This window comes from Amborella trichopoda, chromosome 4 (genome assembly GCF_054954075.1).
Source record: "Amborella trichopoda isolate Santa Cruz 75 chromosome 4, AtrichopodaSantaCruz75HAP2 v2.0, whole genome shotgun sequence".
NCBI lineage: Eukaryota > Viridiplantae > Streptophyta > Magnoliopsida > Amborellales > Amborellaceae > Amborella > Amborella trichopoda.
The window spans coordinates 32,267,322-32,279,967 of NC_142339.1; the positions used below are offsets into that span (position 1 = coordinate 32,267,322).

At 40.4% G+C, this 12,646-nt stretch overlaps 1 pseudogene; it reads right to left on the reverse strand.

Moving 5' to 3' along the window:
- Window positions 1-10,863: 10,863 nt before the first annotated feature.
- LOC148782408 (histone-lysine N-methyltransferase ASHR2 pseudogene) lies at window positions 10,864-12,280 on the reverse strand (annotated as a pseudogene).
- Between the last annotated feature and the right edge of the window lie 366 nt (window positions 12,281-12,646).

Consider the following 12,646-nt stretch of genomic DNA (forward strand, 5'->3'; position numbering starts at 1 on the left):
TAGTAGCTGCCCGAACACTAGACCGCTGCCAATAGTGAAGCACGTTCAAAAGTGCTTCTATATGATGCCAATACCTTAGCAGCCCAAGAAGTATATCCCTTCAGGTATTGGTGCTCCCCTTGAATCTGGAGGCCTTTTGTTGACCACATTAGTAGTCCCTTTGCATGTACCATTCTCTTCCCTAAGGTAGGCAAGTTCTCCTCGGAAGCTATGTTCCTATGCATGCAATGAAGAAGCGTTATCCCTTCTTCAGTACTGATGTTGCCATCATTGCCCTCACGAACTTCGAAACAAACAGGGTCAGTAATGAAAGTGAGGCTAAGGGGCCACTCTGGTTCACATACTGGTTGGGTCAACCAAATGGGCTCACCCTTTGATAAATCCTCTCCGGTAAAATCAAAACCTAAGAAATTTGATAAGAAGAACCAATCATTATAAAGGGCTTGGTGGTTTACTCCCAAATGTTGCTAAGACACTAGATCAGCGCCAGCTGAGTTTGCCAACGCTTAGCACCGGTTATTTTTTCTAATGCCCAACATCGGTTGCGTGCCAATTAGCACCTCCTTAATTGACATATGAAAGAGGCAACCATACACCTTCCCTTTGACGGTTCACCTCCTGCAACCATACACCTTCCGTGACGGTCCACCTCCCGTGATGTTCGTCTCCCACATCTCCTACTGAAACTTCTCCTACACGGCCGGAATACCCATTGAAAAACCTTCTCGTCAGTGTTTTTCACTTGGACAGCACCATAACTTCACCGAAAACTTCTGCAAACTTCCCCTAAGTCCCCGAGAATCTATACAAAAACCACTAACAACGTCGAAACGTTACCACAATCCCAGGGAATGGGGTTTTAAAATCCTCGAAAAACTCCTAGGACCCGTAGAAATGCTCATAATTTCACTTCCCACCTCTTCTATTAAAACTTGATGTAGTCGGAACCTCTTCTGTTTCTCGAAAAACTCCCCGGAGAACTCTCCTCTCCTGCTCCTTTCCTTACAAAACCGCCTACAATCCCACTGTTGGCCGAGAACCTTCCCTATAAAACCTTTGTCGGAGTCCCACTGCTTGCCGGAACTTCCACCGACCACCCTCTCCTCACCGTTAAGAAAAGTTTCGCTTAAGTTCTTTTTACCCTTGATGAAAAAGTGAGGGAAAATGGGATTTTACCCCCATTATATAGACCACACTACCCTCAAATGCCCCTTAAAAATTGGGAATTTCAGTCACGTCCAAGGAAAGCCAAGAGATGATGAACCAGGTCAGACTTTGACTCAAGTTCCGAGGTAACTCTCATCGATCCATCCCCAGTGCCGAGAGAATTTCAAGCAACCCTAGCGCAAGTTGATGTAGAGCCGGGTGAATTTCAAACAACCCTAGCCTTAGTTTACGTAGCGCCGAGTGGGTTTTCAAAACAACCCTAGCGCCGGTTGACTTAGCGCCGGGTGTGTTTTCGAAACAACCCTAGTGTCGGTTGACTTGGCGTTGGGTGTGTTTCCAAACAACCCTAGCATCGGTTGATTTTGCTGTGAGTGTGTTTCGAAACGACGCTAACACGGTTAACTTAGCGTCGGTTGTCTTCAAACAATATCACGGGTCGTTCACAGCGCCAGCTGAGTCTTTAACAACCCAGCGCCGGTTGTGTTGTTGAGAACTCAGCGCCTGTCGAATACTCGCAAGAAACCACTCACCCTACACATGGCACCAACCATATTTCAAGCAGCCTATTGTCACCTACTCCAGGTTGAAGTCTTGTGCGTCCTACAACTTATCCTCAATGGGGTTGTACCCAATCCATGACCTGTCATCCCCAGTAATGTTGCACCGAGTCTGTTGCACCCAAACTGTGATCTATCATCCCTAATGGAGTCAGGAGCTATCCCTCATCCCCAAAGGAGTCACACCCATACTGCAGCTCATTATCCCCAGTAAAGTTAGGGCCATTCTTACCTCTTCAATTTTTGGTGGGTTTGTTTCACACCAAGCCATCTTTCACCCTAGAGAGTATGCGTATGCCCCACTAAATCATAGTGAAGTCCACTTTTGTTGGCCATCCTTCATCAGGACACCATTTCCATCTGAGGCCTCCGTTTGTGAATGGTCTTAACCATTTTATCCCCAAGGAGTCGGATTGCCATCCACAGACCTATTCCCCATGGAGCTTCACCTACATGGTGGCACAGCCTCGGTCCGTGTTGTATGACCCTAAACTGCACAACCTCGATCTGTACTGCATGACGCTAAACTGCACAGCCATGGTCCAAACTATATGACCTTAAACTGTAGTGGAGATCTATTTTCCCGACCTTAAACTCCATGGCCCTAGTTGTGTTACTTTAAACTTCACCACCACCATTCAGCTGTATGACCTTAAACCATAGTACATGTCCTAGCCGCATGATGTTGAAAGGCTCAGAACTATGGTCCGCACTATAAGACCCAAAATTGAAGCGGAGGTCTAGTCGCACGATCTTAAACTGCACGGTCCTAGTTGTATGACTTTAAACTGCACGGTCTTAGTTGCATGACTTTAAACTGCATAACCATGGCCCAACTGTATGACCTTAAACCATAGTGCACGTCCTGACTACATGACAATAAACTGCTTTACGTGCATTTTCATACACACCTTCCCTAACCTACCTGTTAATGTGCGCACGACACCTACATAATCTCCCTAGTGTGTCCATTCACCATGCCACCATACCTCATTCCCCAGTGAGTCTCTCCGGCGCTCACAAAATGGCGAACCATCATGCCATCCATACTCGTTTAGTGGGTCACCATCGTCCACTCACATTTCATACATCGTCTATCTTTCATAGGTAGCTTAATGCCAATTCCCTAAGTATGGCACTCAATTGCCAGACGGGCCTGATTATGACTGACAAGGTTCGTACAAAATCCTCAGCTTCAGAATCACCAACAGTCCGCACGAGGGTGAGGACTTCGACAAGATCCCTAAAAAAAGTCTCTTCTCCCCCTAAAGTCTCCACAAACAGACCTGTAAACGATGCATCCCTACGTCTGAGCAGCCTAGTGACACCATTACATGAATCTCCTTGGCATTCACATGGTCTTGTGGTTAGGAAGAATAAAAAGAAGTAAAATACAAAGGAAATTTTCCTAATGATTGTCCTTCTTGCTTCTCTTGAAGCACGAAATTCAGCGGGGCAAGCTGTTTGAACGTATTTTTCAGCATCTTGCTCCTTGGTAGGAAGCAGGTCAATAAAAGCCTACAAACTAGTGAAAATTCCCAACAGTCTCATAATGGCCCCAGAATTGGTCAAAATCGTCATCAGTACTTCAAAAGACCACCTGCTAAGTTTCACCGCAATCAGACATGTCTAAAGCAGCAAAATTGGTCTCTAAGCACCCTGAAATGGACCCTGTAACTAGATCCATACTTTTGGTGTGTCAAACAACTGTGGGACCACTACCATTAGATCCGATACGGTCGAAAACCCCTATGGGTCAAGTTTCGGCTTAATCGGGCACTCCAAGACAAAGTTATGAGTAAAATATTGAAAAGGGGTAGGCCACACACTAGTCCCGTGTGGCTTCCCTGCATTAAAACACCATTAAAGGTTGTTGTTTTCACAATCATGGGCAGTCACTTTTGAGTCCTATATCTCACTCGTTTCAATTCAGATCGCTCCCAAATTTGGTGAACGTGTTCGTCTCATCAATACCAACAATTCGATATGTGTTACGCTCCGTGACGACGCCCGTGCAGAGAGAAAAACTAAATGAAAGTCTTTGATCTGTGAAGGAAGTTGCAAAAAATTCAGCAGCAACACGCCTCGTTCGAGCAGCCAGATCATAACCCTTGTATACCCGATCGGAATGAAACCAATTGCATTAGGTGTGTGAGGTCCGAGGCTATATTTGGTCCGAACCTCGCGTACCATGAGATTTCACACACGAAGGCGTCAAAGTTGATGTAAATTCTGGCCCCCGAATTTTAAGATTCTGGCAAAAAACTCAAGACTACAAAATCTTCATCCAGACACAAAATCAAGCTACTTTCGCTGCAACATGATCGTGATGGCATGCTCAGTGTGATTCAATGAAGAAATCACGAAGAAACTTCAAGGAATGAGCACACAATCGATTCAAAGTTTTCAAGATTTATCCAAGATTCAAGTCTCATGATCAAAGCTCAAAAACATGATTCATGGCTTGAAGTTGGTATCAAATGATCAACATGTCGAGCCCTACAAGAAAACAATAATCTTTCGATCCAACGGGTGTCAGAACGACCTCAAGTCAGTCATGGAATATCATGCAAGTTCTGAGGCAGTCGCAATGACTGTTCAGGAATTCCACACATTGTTAGGTCAGGGCAAAACAGTCCTTTTGCACCCATTTTAGAATTTATTTAAATTCAATTAAACTGTAATTATCTTCAATTATAGGAAGTTTTTGGGCGTACACCCACGTTTTAGCCCAATTCTATATAAACAGGCACTACCTCATTGTAAAATGACAGACTCATTGTTCTTAGATCAATCAATAAAATTCTGATTTTTGCTTGAGTTTGAGGGTACATCTTGGAGATAGAAATAGGAGAGAGAATAAAAAGGTTAGTACCCTTGGGGCAGGTAGCTTTCTCTCTCCCGCCCTCTTTCTCTCTCCTCCCCTCTTTCTCTCTCTTTACCACTTCTCATCTCTATCTCTTTCTCTCTTCTTCTCATCTTTATCTCTTTCTCTCTCCTCCTTTCTTCTCATCTCTACGTCTTTCTCTCTTCTTCTCGTCTTTATCTCTTTCTCTTTCTCTCTCTTCTTCTTATCTTTATCTCTTTCTCTCTCCTCCTCTCTTCTCGTCTCTATCTCTTTCTCTCTCTTCTTCTCATCTCTATCTCCATCCGTCCTCTTCTAACACAACCGGAGAAGCCTAGCTTCGGAAGGTTTTCTCTTTCATCTGTCACAACCGATGAAGCCTAGCACTGGTTGGTTTTCTCTTTATCCTGTCACAACCGGATAAGCCTAGCGCCGATTAGTTTTATCTTTCTCCTGTCAGAATCAGCAAAGCCTAGCGGCGGTTGGTTTTCTCTTTCTCCTGTCACAACAGACGAAGCATAGCGCCAGTTGGTTTCCTCCCTCTTTTGCTAAAATCGATGAAGCATAGCGTCTGTTGGTTTTCTCTTTCTCTTGTCACAATCGGTGAAGCCTATCGTCTGTTGGTTTTCTCTTTCTTTTTTCACAATTCTTTTTCTTTTGTCAGTCAGGGAAGCTTAGCGCCAGTTGGTTTTCTCCCTCCTCTTCTGTCAGTCGGTGAAGCTTAGCTCCTACTGGATTTCTCTCTCCTCTTCTATCAGTCAGTAAAGCCTAGCATCGACTGATTTTCTCTCTCCTCTTCTATTAGTTGGTAAAGCCTAGTGCCGACTGGATTTATCTCTCCTCTCCTGTTAGTTAACGAAGCTTAGCATTAGCTGGTTTTCTCTCTCCTCTTTTGTCAGTCGATGAAGCCTAGAACCGAGTGGATTTCTCTCTCCTCTTCTATCATGGTCAGTACAGCTTAGCCCTGACTGTGCCTTCCTTTCCTCTCTCTCCTTTATCCTCTCATCTTTCATACTCTTCTCTTCTTTTTTTCTCCCTCCTTTTTTCTCTTCTTCTCTTCTTATTCTTTCCTCATAGTCTTAATTATGTCACTCCTTCGTTCGACTAAGAGGGATTGAGGTTAGCCTCTCCTGGTAGTCCTGTTGTCTAGCCGTAATGTTGTTGTGCAAGGATTACTTGCCCCGCTTTATTGCCATGACAGACTGACCATTGTGCATAGCTAGGCGGCATTGTTAATGATGTCTAATAGGAATCCTGTGAGCTTGTCTCAGTTATCGAGCCCGTTTTGCTATCACGTCAGGCCAATTATCCAATAGCCTAGTCACCGCTCTGATCCTGTCTCTTAGTTGAATTCTTCTCTCCCTCTCTTTCTTCTCTTCTTCTTTTTTCCGCATGCTTGTGTACGTTCATTAAAGAGCAAACGGGTGAGGTTTAACCCACCTGTCTTATAACATTTGCCATATATGTGGGTGATTACAGAAAATAAGAAGGATACAAGCCAAGGGAGGCAATTATGAACCAGTTTTATTACTAGAGGGCTTTCTTCTTGATCTAAGTGGGTACCCACGCGAGTCAGCCTGAGTAAGTCCCAAACCCACCTTTAAATTCCTCTATCACCGGTTGGTAACACTTGCCCCCGTTTTCGAATGAGGTTCTTGAGAGAGTGATCTAAAAAATGTCCCGGGTCTTCCCTCGAGACCTGTGACGCTTACCGCCCCATCCCAAAGGATCCGGAGGGCGAGATCGAGGCACCTAACCAGCAGGAGCTAAAACTGCTAACTAAAAATTGTTTTTCAAAAGCCCTTTCTCATTTCAAATTTTTCATTATATGTCCTATGTTTTCAAAAACTTTAATTTCTTTGTTAAAATCGTGACCTGTCCAAAGCTTCGGGTTTCATTTCAAACTTCCCCCTTGTTTTCAAAATTTCTAAAAAGAATTTAAAAAATGAAGGAGCTTGGACACTCGTATATGATGACTACCGCATTGCCACCTCATCTCTCTCTTAAGAATTGACTAAGAAAACATTTTTCTAAAATAAGTAAAGCCTATAGAAGACCTTAGGAAACCTTAAGGGAATAAAAAAAAATGACAAGTTTAAAAATTTTAATTTGTGAAAACTCCTAAAGTTAAGTGGCATGGGCAGAAAATCCAACTCGAGTTTCAAGCTTGTGTAACTCACCAACATCTCACGTTGAAAACTCTAAGAGGAAAATGCCCTAAGTGGGTGAGCGGGGAGCTTAATGTCTTGGAGTGATAGTTGGTGTGCCCTCTAACCATGAAATGTCAAGATAAAATAAAATGTCAGCAATGTCTACTTTTTTGACACCCACCTATCCCTCGATGAACATGGAGTGCCAAAGAGGGGCAACAGTAGACACCCCATTTTAAAACTGGCAAATTCTATAGTTTTCATGAACCCATAGGACTACATTATTTCAGTAGACCCCTAAACCATACACCACCATAATCCATGGTCCCCATCTTATGATCTACACCTAGCAAATCCCATAGTTTTTCGTAGTTATCCATTTCACACCCGTAATTTCAGTAGTTATCCATTCTACACCTAGAAAATCCCATAGATTTTAGTAGTTATCCATTATACACCTAGCAAACCCATAGTTTTTAGTAGTTATCCATTCCACACCCATAGTTTTAGTAGTTATCCACTCTACACATAGCAAATCACATAGTTTTTAGTAGTTATCCATTGTACATTCATATTAGATCTTTAAGAAAAATAAAACTAACGGGCCTTTTTGGGAAGGAGGTGGGATGTGTGAGTCTAGGGAAACCTATTAAGGAGGTGGTATGTGCAAGAGAGAGGGAGAAGGGAGAAGTGGGACGTGAGAGAGAGAGAGAGGTTAGGAAATCTAGAGAGAGAAAGATAGAGAGAGTCTAGAGAGAAAAAAAGCCGGTTAATAAACCCTAGACCTAGGAAAACCCTAGCTTTAGGCCACCCTTAGATCAAAAGAATCCAACTAAGCCTTGACCTAAAGAGAGATAAAAGAGGACGCACGACATAAACTCAGCAGGTCATGATACGGGAGAGGCCTCGAAGCCTCGGGTTTGCCAGGCCAACTGGTCAGGCCAGGTATTTTTCTCATTTTCTTTCTCTTTATTTTTTTAGTTATTTTGTTAGATCTAGGTTTTTATTCATATTTCATTCAGTACTTCTTTTTTTCGGATCTATGCTGGCTCTGCCACTGATCTTAGAGCAGATCTACTTATTTTCGAGTAGATCTGGCCTTAGATCAAAATTCGATTGTCCCCACTATCTCTATCACTTCTTTTTTAAAAAAAATTAGTTTGTGGTGTTCAGATAAGAGAGATCTTCCTCTGAAGATCTCTCCGATTTGCACTGTAAGCACTAATATAAATGGTTTTCATTATGCTCTTAGCAAGTATGCAATGGCACACCACTTTGAATTTGTACACATAAAAAATAAGAACTATTCGGTAAGGGCAAGATGTAAGAGAAATAACTGTCAATGGGAGATTTTGGCCTCTAAAGTTGGACAATGGAAAATGTTCAAAATCAAAACTTGGAAGAGAGAGCATTCATGTAGTGTGGGTGCGAGCAATAATGTTCATAAGAGAGAATCACAATAATTTGTCGTCGACCTCATTAAAAGTAAGCTAGGTGATACCCCAAGATACAAACCTAGAGAAATGATGAAGGATATAGCTCGAGATTTTGGGATAGAGCTTTCATATCTTAAAGCATGGCATGGCAAGGAGACAGCGATGAAAGAGTTGCATGGTTCCCAAAATGAGGCTTACAATCGCCTCCCAGCATACCTCAATCGCCTTTTAGAGACAAATCCTAGAAGCCATGTGGCACTTCAAAAATGGCCAAATAATAAATTTCGACGAGTCTTTATTTTCTTCGCTATATCAATATATGGCTATAAAAATGGGAATTGTCCACTCATTTTCCTTGACGGAACACACTTGAAAGCTCGATTTCTTGGAAGAGAGCTTGCTGCCACTTCTATAGACTCTGAGGATGAGATATTCCCAATTGCATATTCTGTCGTTGATGAAGAGGATTCTGACAATTGGTTTTGGTTTCTAGAAAACTTGAAGAGTTCTATAGGAATGGAGCGATCGATCACATTTATGTCTGATAGACATATTGGGTTGGTAACAACATCCAAAAAGTGTTTCAAAATGTTGAGCATGCCTTTTGCAAGTGCCATATGATAGAAAATCTTAAGAAGGAAATGAAATATATTCCTAGTGCTGTTAAAAAAGCTATTATATCAGCTTTTCAATGTGCCATACGCACATTTAAGCGAGATGAATTCAACCAAAAAATGAGAGAGATTCAAAGCCATTCCCAAGAGGCATATAGATGGGCAATAGAGCCATCACCAGAGCATTGAGCTACTGCAATATTTAAGGGAAAGCGATATAGACATGTTATAACTACTGTAGGCAAATAATGCAATTGATCGAATCAGGATTCTAGAGGCTCGAGAACTCCTTATATTACAATGCCTTGATCGAATCAGGAGGCAAATAATGCAATTGATGGCCGAGCGCCTTTTGAAGTCTGAAAGGTGGACTACTATTCTCACCCCTAATGTGGAAAAGAGATTGGCAGTAAACATAAAGAGCTCTCTTTCTGTAAGTGTTATAAGGGTTTCAAGTGAGGAATTTGAAACAATTGGAGACCACAAGAGTTGCTCTGTGAACATAGTCACACAAGAGTGTGAGTGTCAGGCATGACAGATCATGGGATTGCCATACAAGTATGCATGTAAAGCCCTATATGTGGCCGAAAGGGATTTGTATGAATATTTTGATGAGTACTTCACAGTTGCAAAGTACTGAGAGACATATTCTAAACCAGTTACACCTGTCTCAGTATTTGATATGTCATTTCATGGGGAGTCATTTTCAGATGAGCCAGATGTGCTACCACCACACACAAAATGCTCTCCTGATTGTCCTAAGAAGAAACACATTGAGTCACAAGAGGTGGAAGTGAGACCTAATCATTGTAGTAGGTGTGATCAGCCGAGACATAATAGGGCAAGTTGTAGGGTCGCTCTTCAATAAGAGGTTAGTAAATTTTTTGTTATCTGCATTTACAATAGTTTTTGTTATCTGCATTTACAATAGTTTTACTCTTGAGATGGCATTTTACCTTTTACGTACCCAAAAGTATTTAAAAAACTATAGCCTTTTATTTGTATATTTTTATGCTCAAGTATTTTATTGTTAGTAAATATATACTTTAAAGGGTTTCATTTATTTTCTCTTATGAATATCTCTTATTTGCTTCTACAGGTTTGGGCTTGCTTGACCAGTCTTGCATAATCATTTGCATCATCTATTGAGAAGTTGGATGAATTACATAACCGTGATCATGGGTTTAGAATCATATTGTACTGACATTAGTGTAGAGGCACCACAAATGCTTTTGTTTGTCAATATTTTGAGTTTAAATTCTCTATAATGTGAACTATTAGTTCTAATTTGTTAAGAGGAATGCCTCTATGTGATTGTTTGTTATGACATTCGACTACCATCCAAATCGGCGCATTATGATGTCAAAACACAAAGAGCCTTTCCAAAGCATTTTGAAATTTACTATGGGAATGGCAAGCTCTGCAAATATTGCCGAGGTGCACCTTCTGCAACCAAAATTTAAGGTCGTGCCCGATCAACTCTTCAATATCAGAGAACAAGGGCTCATCATTCTTTCTAACTATACTCATCGACCGCAATAATCACATTGCCTTTTCTTTTTGATTAACATTTGTGTCAGATTTTCTCCTCCCTCATCATTCATGTGATATCTGATCATGTTGTTTTTTAGTGACGAGAGCTCCTTAAAGTAACTGGTTTTTATCTCTGTAACGGTCACCTTTGTAAATTACAATTTATTGTTTGAATATCATTGAATTCAATTCTGTGTTAATTTTGACAAAAAGAAGAAGAAGAATTCAATTGTGTTTAAATTGTGTGTGTGCACGAGAGTTTACACAATATAATAGGAAGTATAAAAACTCCATGTAAATTTATGATTGTAGTTACATTAATCGTTTTAAAACAAGTATCTCACAAATCTAAAATAGATTACAGAATAAGCTGAGAATCCATATCTCTTTCAATGAGCTAGAGAAACCTCAAAATTTTGCAAACCTTCAAAACCTAAGGTCAATTCCTCATATCCAGCAATACCCATGATAAAAATCAAAAGCTTTTTTAGGAAAGCAATATCAATACATGGCTTAAGAGGGGAAATGAAAGAGAAGGCTACTGATCTTTGCTCAGCTAAGCTAATCATCCACAATGTCAGCTTCATCTTCATCTCCATTGAGTTCTTCCTCTCCTCTCAATTGCCCACAAACATTGTGTTCCATTATATTGGATGGTGTGCGTTGTTAAGGGGGTAGAGGACCCATAGTTCCCCCACACTCTTCATTAGGGCACAAGTACCTCATGAAGAAGTAAGCATGAGGAAACTCTTGTTCGTCTTCTTCATTCTCTAAAACCATTTCTTCATCTTCTTCCTCATCATCCTCCTTCCAAGTCGTCTCAACCATGCAACGATCACACTTGCATACAAACCCATAATCCTCAAGAAGCCTCTTTGCCTGTCTGCATATTTCCAGTTCATAGGGAAGTAATTTAGGCAAATCTCTTTCCCCTCTGTAATATCATGCGGAGCTCTGATAATAACATCAGTATTCCCATGTCCTGGTTTATCAATGTTGTCAAACCTGCAACACCAGGAGTAAAAAACCATTCAATTCTAATGAAGAAACTATCATTTGTTCAGAAATATACTTTTTTGTTGAATTAATTGTTTTGAAAAATATCAATTGTACTGCAATGCCACACTCTTATTCAGAAAATTTTTAAATATTGACGAGAAGCCCCTAGAATTGATTCACATAGTCTAGTTGACTATCAACTCAATATTATGAAAACCCACTATTAGAAGCAGAAGATAAATAATAAATAATAAATAAACAAAAAATAAAAAGAAATCTGACTCAACTATGATTGAACAAACATGTGAGCTGCGACAAGAGCAACAAGACCCAATGGAAATTTGATGGAAAAAGACCCACATCTATTTTTAAGAAATCAAACAAAGATACCCAATGCTTATTTTGAGATTGCACTAAATTCTTATGAGAAGATCACTGGTTAAGAATCCCAAATTTCGTTACGACAAACCCAATATGTGTTTTAAAGAACAAATAAATTCTGATAAAACAATCCCATGTAATGACCAAAATCGTCATTGTCATAAAAAACCATAAAATTTGTTTCTAAACCCAGTTCCATTCAACCAAAAAACAAAAAATCATATTAAAATTCCATTTGTTTCCGGCAAAAATACAGTTCTTAGGAAGAAAAATGAACTGTTCTGAATCAATGAGTGTGGGAAATGGCTATAAAAGTTTAGAAATCAGCCATTATTAAAAAAGGGCCACCATTTTTGGTTTAGAAGCCAGCTCAAACCACCTTAAAACCCACGATTTTAAATTATTAAAATCCCATTGTCTTATGATCAAAAACACCATTTCCATAATTAGAGACACAATTTCTATTAAAAAAAGAAAAGGACATGGTGCTTGGTATTAGGAACTCCATGGAATACCTGCAAGCACTTGAAAGATAGTTCATAGATAGTGCATGGTTGAAAAATGAAGCTCTTGGGTAAATCCCATAGGCCCTAACCATCCTTTCTCCATATTCCTTTGAAACGTTTTAGAGGGAACTCAGCCATTACAACTGAGTAGACTCTGCCACCATGGTGAATGGATAGAGGGAGCCCTTCTTGTAGTAGAGAGAGAGAAATAGATCACCGCAATCAAAATGAAAACATGAGAAAAGAGACCAGAGATGGGGTTGAAAAAGTGCAAAATAGGGTTAAAAAAGATTTTGGATTGAGATGAAATAAAACGATTTGTTGGAGTTAATTTTTATGGTCAAAAGTAAATAAACGTGGGAGATAAGAGATGAAGCGGTACATTAAAATCCTTAGGGGTTTTTTTATGCCGCTTGAAAGAAAAATAGGAGGGTCTATCATGAAATAAGATGGGGAAC